We start from the raw sequence: 9,489 nt of genomic DNA on the forward strand, positions 1-9,489 counted from the left end.
CAATCACAGATAATTAAAAATAATCATGGGATTTAAAAATCAATCAGCTTCATAAAATGATCGTATCCCAGGGCCAGAAAGCATGGATCAGGCAGGAGCTGGGGGGGGGGTGGTCCTCTGTATGTGAAAAAACAAAGGTGGAAGGACGCACCCCCAAATGTCAACCGAGGGGTGCTATTTGGGGGGTTCATGGTCATGCAGCCTTTTGCTTCCTTCTTTCTATATTTCCTCCAGCTCAATGATCATTTTTATCTTTATAACAAGCAAGTGTGGTTTTTCTGTTCTGATGGGGAAAGCATCCATTTTGAAAGAAAAGAGGTGGACTAGTGGCTTTGAGAAGAAGGACCTCCCCTCCCCTCTGCTGCCTCAGGACCCCCTAAGCTCCCCAGCTTTAGATGCGAGTCTGGACCCCAGGAACCAGCCCCAGCCAGGTGCAGGGAGGCCCCCACCCTCTGAAGCTGGCCCTGACTTGGACTCGCCCGGGGAGAGGGTCTCTGCCGCCCGCACAGGCTGCGCTCCCAACTGCGAGATTGAGCAAAAATTTCCCAACCTCCAGAGAGGGAAGAAGGTGGCCTCGTGGAGCCCCAGAACCAACTTCCCCCACCAGCCGCTTTTTAGTAATTAGTAAAATAGGATTGAGCCTGCCACGGGCGGGCTGGTGGCTCGAGCCTGATCGATTTGGGGTCATTAGGCAAATTGCCGGCTGCGGAGAGGTGGGCTGGATGAGGGCAGGGTGCCCCCCATTCTCGCCCCTGCGGGGACCTTGGCCAAGTCGGGGAAATTCTCCCGCTTCAGCATTCCCTCCAGGAAAACTGGAGTTGAACCCCTGGATCCCGGGTGTGCGCTGCTCGGTGCTTCCGCGGGCGCTGGGCTGCCCCTAGCCAACGCCCACCCTCTCTGTGTCCAGCCGCCTCCTCGGAGAACCAAGAAGCTGTAGGCTCGGGTCCTGCTAACCCGGAGGCTCCTAGCGTCCTGCGAGCGGCGGGAAGACCGACTGGGGCTCGGGTTTCCTCCGCGCCTAGGGAGCCCGGCCCGCCTGCACCGCCTCAGTCTCCATAACCCGCACACAGCGCTGCCAAGCCGTAATCTTTCATCAGTACCCTCCACCTCTCCTCTTCTCGGACAGGCCGCCTTCCCTGTTGTTCTGGCTCCCGCATCGCAGCTGGAAATTTTTTTTTTGGGGGGGAATATACCTACGGCCTTCCTCCCCAAGGCCCCTCCATAGTTCTCGGCTGATTCTATGATTCGATTTGTCTCCCACGGAAATGAAAGTCACTGGCCCCTGCGCACCCCTTCTTTTATTAGAACGAGGTTTGATAAATAGTGACGATTATTGTTCCCCCCAGTTCCGCCAGAGCCCGAGGCCCGGCCTCAGCTCTAGCCCTTGAAACCTGCAGACGCCCCAAATCCTGGCCGGTGCGCATGCGGCGGGGCCGCGTCCTTGCGCCCAACTCCTGCGCCTTCGTTGCGGCGGGGTCAGAGGACTTTATTTAGATTTGGAGCCGAAGAGTGTTAGGATTTCCCCGCCAAGCGGGGGTCCCGGAGAAGCTGCGCACAGGGTGCTCCAAGGTTCCACTCTTAGGACGTTGGGCGCGAGGATATTATTCCCAACCCTGAACCTGAGGCGCTGCGACGTTGGGGTTTCGCCTTCGGTGGGTCGGACGTCCTGGGCTTCCGGCCCGCGGTTGGGGGGCGCCAGGTGCCGCGGGCCCGCGGGTTGGATGCTCCCGCGGGCGTGTTGGCGACAGCTGCTCCCCATCGATCCCCGCGCCCGCCCGAGCTGCGTAGCCCCCGCCGTGGCGCGCGGCTCCATCGAATCCTCATCGCTTCTGGGCCGCGCCGCCCGCCGCGCTCTCGGCAAACAGGGCGTTTGTTTGCGCGGGGACACCGGGTCAGGGTGTGTGTGTCGGGGGCCTTGCGTCATGCTCCCCTCCCCCAGCAGCTGGGCCTCCGCCGGTTCGGAGTCCGAGGGACAGAGAGCGGAGGGAATTCCCCCCTCCCCCAAGTACTCGGGGTGCGTGGACGTGGTCAGGTCTGGCAGGAGCCGGGACCTGGACTGCGGGGCTTCGGCCCGCACTGCTCTTTCCGTTCCTCAGTTTCCCCATCTGAAAAGAAACACACAAGGGCTGGGGGGGGGGTGTTCCCAGGGCGCCCGAGGTCTGCTTGCTCTCCTCCTGACCCCTCCGGCTGCTTTCGCCTCTTCTGCGCCCTGCGGGTCCAGTGCGGTCCGGAGGTGGGCTGGAAGCTCGAGCCTCAGACGTAGAGGTGAATACCGCGAGGCTAAATTGGAGGCACAATCAGAAGAGGCTGGAGACACGAATGTACACCCTTACTTCAGGCCCTCACCCGTCCTCTTTGTGCTTTCAGGAGATTCCCCTCCCCCTAAGTAGTGAGGAAACTAGGAGTCTGTCCCAAAGTTTGCAGTCGGGGAAACTGAGGCCTAGCGAGGCTGGGCGCGGGCTGCCTCCTCCTAGAGGATGGGGGCGGAGGACAGGGCGCGCTGGGCAGCTCGAGGACGCCCCCTCACCCAACTCTGCTGACCCTGCGGGTCAGGGCACTGCAGGCCGCGGACTTCCCGGGCTCAACGAAACCCGCGTCTGGCGCCGCGCTGCAGAGGGCCCCAAGCGCCACTCCCGCCACGCAGCTCCCATCCCCGGCACCAGAATTGGACCCCCATTCACTTGATTTGCGGCCCGAGCGCCCTCTGGCCCTTCCCGGAAAGGAGGCTCTGACAATCAAAAATGTAAATATGTATGTATTTAATTCACAACGCTCTCTTCCTTTGAGAGAGGCTGCCGCGGACCCTGAAAGCTAGGGGTCGGTTTGGGGAGGCCCCAGGTTGCGGAGCTTGCGAAACTGCAGCGGGGTGCCCTCCGGGCCCCTCCAGCAGCCGCCTTGGCGGTGGTCCTGGCCACTGGCTTCGCAGAACCCGAACACACCGGCGTCGATACTCCGAGTGTCCGGCCCTGGGCCCGGGAGCCCAGGACGCGACGACAGAAGCAGGGAGGACAGGCCTGGACGAGCGCCCACCTTCCAGACACCGAGACCGAGGCCTCAGCGGGGAGGGAGGATCCTGCGGCTCGGAGCGTCAGACGCTCCCGCCACAGCGGGGAGCTTTGGTGGCATCCGGCAGGGAGCCTCGCCCAGGCCTGGCGCCCCAAGAACGCGTCTTTTATCTGAACACACCCGGGCCCTTTCCTCTTGGCCAAAAGGGGGTGGGAGGAGGCAAAGGAGGCTCCGTCTTCATGCCCCGAGGCTGAACGCCCTCCTCCCCCACCGCCCTGCAAGTGTGTCTCCTCTGCGGTACCCCTAGAGGGTGAGGGGGCCTAAGAGACCTCTCTGAGGGGCTCTGAGGATTTGCGGCTGGGGCCAGCGGTGCATGAATGTACCAGTGGAGGACAGAGGAAGGAAGCTGGGCCATTCACTTGATTTAACAAACTTCCCAGTGCAGCCCCACCTTACAGCTGAGGCCTCAGCCCCTGCCTTCCACCGTGGAGCTCCTAAGCCCGGGGAGGTGGAGACGCAATCACTCAGGCCCCTGGGGTCAGGACTAGGGCAGGGAGACCAGACTTCCTGGAGGAGAGGATCTTGAGGCTGGGTTTTGTAGAATGTGTAGGAGTTCGGGTCAGGTAGGTGAGTCAAGGGATAAGAAGAGCCGGTATAATTTGGGGAGGAAGGGAGCAGGGGCAGGTGGCAGGCATTAACTTAGCTCGGCACCTTGAAGACCGTCAGTAAGCGTATGTTTGTCTAATGCGTCAATGAGATGAAGCTGAGAATGGACAGGAGGGGTGGGTCTGGAATGCCAGGCTAGGAGGAGGTTGTGCTTTCTCTTGTTGGCTGGGAGGCCAGCGGGACAGGGTCCCAGGTGGCCTTTAGAACAACTCCCTTTAGCCTTAGTTTGCACAAAGGTGGTCATCAGAGAAGCTGAGTATAGAACGGTGGAACCCATCCCCCCAGTGCTGTGGGAGAGGGAGAGCTGTTTGTTCCTGAGCCCAGCAGGTGAGTCACTGTGTGCAGAAAGGAAAGGGCTTTTCCCTTCCTTCAATTATCAGCTGCCTCCTTCCTCCCTTCCTAGGGGGTCAAGGTGAGAAGAAGGGTGAGGTTCCTGGTTCCCTGGGGATGAGATGCTCCCAGCAAAACCCTGTTCTATCTGCTCCTGCCCAGCTGCTGAGCTGAGACTGTGAGGGAACAGCTAACTCTAATTATCCTCATTTTTCAGATGAGGAAACTGAGTCAGGGAGCTTCTGGGATTTGCCTGAGACCCCCCGCCCCCAAGCAGGTGAGCTGATCCCTCAGCCTGCAACACTGAGTGGACTCGAGCCAGTCCCAATGTGCGTCCATTTTGCGTGTTGTGTGGAAACACTGGTGTGTCCAGCCTGCGATTGAGTTGGTTTTGGTGGCAATACTGAAGTCCTTGCTGAATTTGTGGGGCATAAGCGTCCCCACCCAGGGTCCTTCCCTCCAGCCTAGCCATCTGGACAATCCCAGGAAACCCAGGACACCCCAGACTCTGGCATTTGTGGGGTCAGTGGCGAGGAGACCGCAAGGAAGAGTCCAGCCTCCACTTGAGGGGTTCCCCTATTCCAGGGCCTGTGACTGGCAGCCAAGCGGTGGGGTAAATGTGTGGAGTGTCTGTGGCACCCGCCTCCCTGGGCTCCGCCCTGGCCAGTTAATCATTAAAGGAACTCAGAGGGGAAGGGTCAACCGAGCTCCTGAGAAAAAGGCTGCTGCTGTCCCCACCCCAAACTCTTGAACTTGATCCCTTGGGGAGACCCCAGGGTGGGGATGAGGGGTGGGGAGAGCAAAGCCTGTTGCAAACACCCCACACTGGGTGGGGTCTGTAGGGGCTGAGAGTGGCCTCAGTTTGTCCTGCTGGGAAGGAAATGGGGGGGTCTTGATGCTTCCCTCCCCTCCAGTGTAACAGCTGTAATGTGGGTTAGCCCACCTAAGGAGCACTGGCGCCCCTCGGAACAGTCCCTGTGTAATTGCCTTGTAATAAATGCCCACACTTTGGCTGAGTGGGAACCGCTGGAGTTCCCTTTAAAAAAAACAAGCACAACATAACACTTCTGTTATCACTGGACTCCTGATAATCAGGAGATGAGAAGACAGGCCCCCACTGGCAGCGAATTGGGGGAAAGACCTTCAGACCCCTCCTCGCCCCTCCTGCCCTCCACTGTGGGGGAAGGGACCCAGGTGGAGTGAGAAACAGGCCGGCTCCTTCCTGGCAGGCCCCCTGGTGGGCTGCCAGGCCTGGGAGGCCAGGTCTCCTGGGATCACAGTCCCAGCAGGAGTGGGGAGTGGTTAGGAAGGACTGAGGGTCATCTGGGACCCCTTGCTTGTTTTCCAGGGGAGGAAACCAAGGAGGAACCAAGGGCCCTTCCAGAGCAGGCGCCTCTCAGCTGACGGGGGAAATGGAAACCCTTCAGAAGCAGAATAAAAGATGAGGTACGGTGTGTGTGCCAGGGCTGGCTCAGCGCGGGTATGGCTGATTCATTCGTCCATGTCACCGGAGGGGGGTGGTGACTGAGCCTGCACTGGCTACTTAGTGGGGCAGCTGACCCACTCACAGGGCTGACATCCTCTTGGGGTGCTTCATTGCCAAAAATCAAGGGGACCATCCCTGAGTGCTTCCGTGGTGCCACTGGCCTCTTCCCACAAGACCAAGGGCAGGTTCTGGATTCAGACTCTTGCACCTGCTTATCCACCTCCCTGACCCCTTTGGAGCCTCAGTTTGCTAGTCTGTGAAATGGGCATAACACATACACACACACACACACACACACACACACACATACATACACTCACTGCAAAGGTAGACCCTCAGAAAGTGCTGGTGACCAGTGCAGCCACTATGCCTTGTGCTAGCCCCAGACTGCACGAGCCAGTGGGTGGCGTGTGAGCAGAAGGACCCTGAGCCAGGGCTGAGACAGAGGACAGGAGCCCAGGATTGATCCTCACATCCATCCTGGGCGAGCTGGGAGGAGGGAGCAGAGGAGGGTGAGGGGTGGGCGGAAGCAGCTGGAGGCTCCTCCTCCCCCCACGTTTCCCCCAGCCCTGGCAGGTCCTCACCAGTGCCTGCAGGGACCCTCTGAACTGAACAATGCAGACCACTTCACAGGAGGTTCTGGGAGGAGGCAGAATGGGCCCATGGTGTGTGTGGGGGGATTTAGGTGGCTTGGGGTTAGCCAAGCTTCGTTTCAAGGTTTTTTTTCCAGAGTTCCCGGTTTGCGTCTGCATATCAACCCCTGATTTTCTGTTCCCTGGACCTTCCCAGGGCTGAGGCTTTTTCTGGTTCCTTTCAGTGTGGCAGAAATGACGGAACTGGGTTGGGGGCCTGGATTCAGCATCCTAAAGCATCATCAGAATGTTGGCCCTAGTTCACCTCCCCACCCCATATCCCAGCAGGTGGGCAAGGCCAGGGAGGTCACTCATTTTATGGGTGAACAAACTGAGACTCCAGTACCCTGGCTATGTTGACAATTACAGACCTGAGATGTGGACTCAGGTCCCAGCTGATAGACTCTGGGAAATGCACCGAATTTGTTGTGCCTCATTTTCCCCACCTGCAAAATGGGGATCATGTCAAATTATTGTGAGTTGATGCAAGTTACGGAAGTTTTTAGACCTGACCTGGCACATGGTAGGTGCCATTGTTCTAATGCGTGCTGGCTGCATGCACACTTAGGCCTGTGTTCAGGACCCAGGGCTGAGCAAAGCTGCCAAGAGGTAGCTCAGGAAGAAGGATGGCTCGGATGGGGGATACAGAGTCTGAGGACAGCACCCCAAGAGGGCCCTGCTGGAACCCTGGTCGTCCTGTAAGAACTCAGTACAGTGGGCTGGCTGCCTATTGCTTGTTGTAGCTTTCCCCAGCTTGGGAGTCCCTGGGAGGTGCAAAGGGTTTGGCATGTCCCGGTGTCCCCATCACCTAGCTCAGGCCACAGGCCCGCAGCAGGGACAAGTGCCTGAGAGAGCTGTTCAATTGCACCTGAAGCACTGGGTCGGGGCCTGTCCAGTTAATGATGACAGCTAGGCATGTAGTGCGAGAAAGTGCACCTTGCCTCTGCGCCCCTCATCTTCCCTTTGGGGGCTTTGGGAGGGGTGGGGCCAAGCCGGGCCCTTGTCTGGTGGCTGGAGGTGTGGCATGTCCCGCAGGCCTGATGTGTGGACTTCACGTCTCAGCACTTTCTGTGCTGCCCACAGGTAATGTGCAGAGGGAGGCACATTGGTAGCAGTGCCGGGGGTTGAACATTCAAAGTCTGGGTTAAAAATCAGGGAGGAGTTTGCTGTTGTGTGGTTGTCCTGTGGTTGGTTCAACCTGCTCAGAGGTTGCTTTGCCAATTAGTGTGTGTGTGTGTGTGTGTGTGTGTGTGTGTGTATGTGTGTGTGTGTGTGTTTTAATTTAAATGAATGGTGCATTTAGCCCAAGCTCTCCAACCTGATCACCTAGAATGGAGCCCAGCTTCTAATCCAGATTCTCAAATCCCTTTCTTAGCTGATGTTCTTGTTATGTAAGATCCTGTCCTAGCAGAGATTCTCCTGCTGGCCTTGAAAAATGTTGTTAGGGGTTCCTGGAGGGGCTTCATTGTGGGGAAATAGCTGGCATGCTCTGGTTTCTGAGGGCGGATCCTGGCTGACAGTCACAAAGAAACACAGGATTTAAGTCCTACAGCCACAAGGACGTTGAATTTTACCAGAAACCACAAGAGCTTGGAAAAGGACCTTGAACTCTAGAAAAGAACTCAGCCTTGCTGACAGCTTGACTGCAGCCTTGTGGTATCTGAGCAAAGAACCCAGTGCTGTGTGTTGTTTGAAGCTGGCAAATTTATGATAATTTGTTATTCACAACTAATCAGCTAACTAATACATGGTGTGATGTGCTCCTGCTTTCTGCATTTCCATCTGCCAGTGGCTCAGTAAAGGCCTCCTGCTCCTTAATCAATTGTACACATGGTCATCGTCGGCATTTGCATTTATTGAGCACCTACTACGTGTCAGATTCTGCACTATGCATTTGATCTGGGTCATCTTGGTTTGTCCCTTCCCCAGTCACAGGAAACCGTGCTTAGTTTCCAGATGGGGAAACTGCGGCCTGGCCGTTTAAGTGAGCTCTCCCAGAGTACACAGGAGTAAGTGGGGGCTCGATGATGTCTGGCCCCAGTGTCCCCCTTTGCCTGCTGCTAGAGGCTTGTCCCGTGTCTTCATCTCACTAAGCAACTGGCTTTTCCCTGGTGCAGTGGCTCTTAGAATGAGGGCCTGTCCCCCAGATGTGGGGGGCTTCCAGATGTGGGGGGTCGGCTGTCAGGGTTTCCATGAGCTTTCCAGGCAGTCCTGATGCACGCTTACCTTTGAAAACCACAGAGAGAGTGGATTCTGCTATTTGGTGTCTCTGGGCCTTTGCACAGGCTGCTCCCTGTAGAGGAGGGCCACTCTCCTTGCTGTCCCTATTTGAAGAGGCCACTCAGTCTAGTTTTTCAGGTCTCAGCTGGTGTCAATACCCCAGGGATGACCCCTGCCCCCAGACACATCAGCCCCTCCCTGTTTTACTGTCCCACACTTCTGTGTCTCTTTACAGGGGTCTTATGATTTGTAGCAATATATTTTTTCCTGGAATTTTTTCCTTAGTATCCTTTTCTCTGATCAAACTGTGAACTTCAAAGAGGCAGGAGCCTGGCGCAGAGTAAGCGCATAGTAACTGGCTAATGTACGAGTGGGTGAGTGAATCAATGAATGGATGGATGGAAGAATGAATGAATGGATGAATGAATGGAGGCCCCGACCTTCCCGATTCCCCTCCAGGGGAGGATGGAGGTGGACTGCCATGAGAGAAAGGAAGGCAAATTTTAAACAACTCGAAGATAGATCTCAACTTGCAGCTGCCAGAAACACTAGCTCCCCTGGCAGGATGCATCGACCCACCACAGGGCAGGCGAGTGTCTGGCTTTGTGCAGGCAGAGGTAGGGGGCTCAAGGCGGGGAGGGGGCTGCACCAACCCACTGGGCGGCAATCAAAACACCCCACCCCACGCCCAGCCGTGTCTCTGCAGACAAGCGTGGTCTGCTGGTGGGGTGGCTGCGGGATGTGTGTGTGTGTGTGTGTGTGTGTGCGCGCGTGTGTGTGCGCGCGCGCAATGTGCAGCCTCTGCGGCAACCAGGATAGAAAAGCCCTCTCAACACACAAAAGCTGGAAAGATACATTAAGCCCATTATCAATATTTTGCCTGGAAAAAATACAAAAAGCATTTTCTTCTCTGAAAAATTAATAACCTGGAAGGGGGGGGTGAGGCTGGGTTTGATGTCTCGTGAGTGGAGTAGGGGGAGACTTCACTCTGCCCCCAGTGGGTGCCTGAGTCCCTCTGAGCAGCTCCCCCCCAGCCCACCTCTGACCCACCCCACCTGCTCCTTGTCCTGGCCGAGCCCCAAGCAGACCTCCAGCAGCAAGCCCTGCCCATCCAGTCCACCTCCATCCTCCCCTGGAGGGGTTCATCCT

Source organism: Rhinolophus ferrumequinum, chromosome 18 (genome assembly GCF_004115265.2).
Source record: "Rhinolophus ferrumequinum isolate MPI-CBG mRhiFer1 chromosome 18, mRhiFer1_v1.p, whole genome shotgun sequence".
NCBI lineage: Eukaryota > Metazoa > Chordata > Mammalia > Chiroptera > Rhinolophidae > Rhinolophus > Rhinolophus ferrumequinum.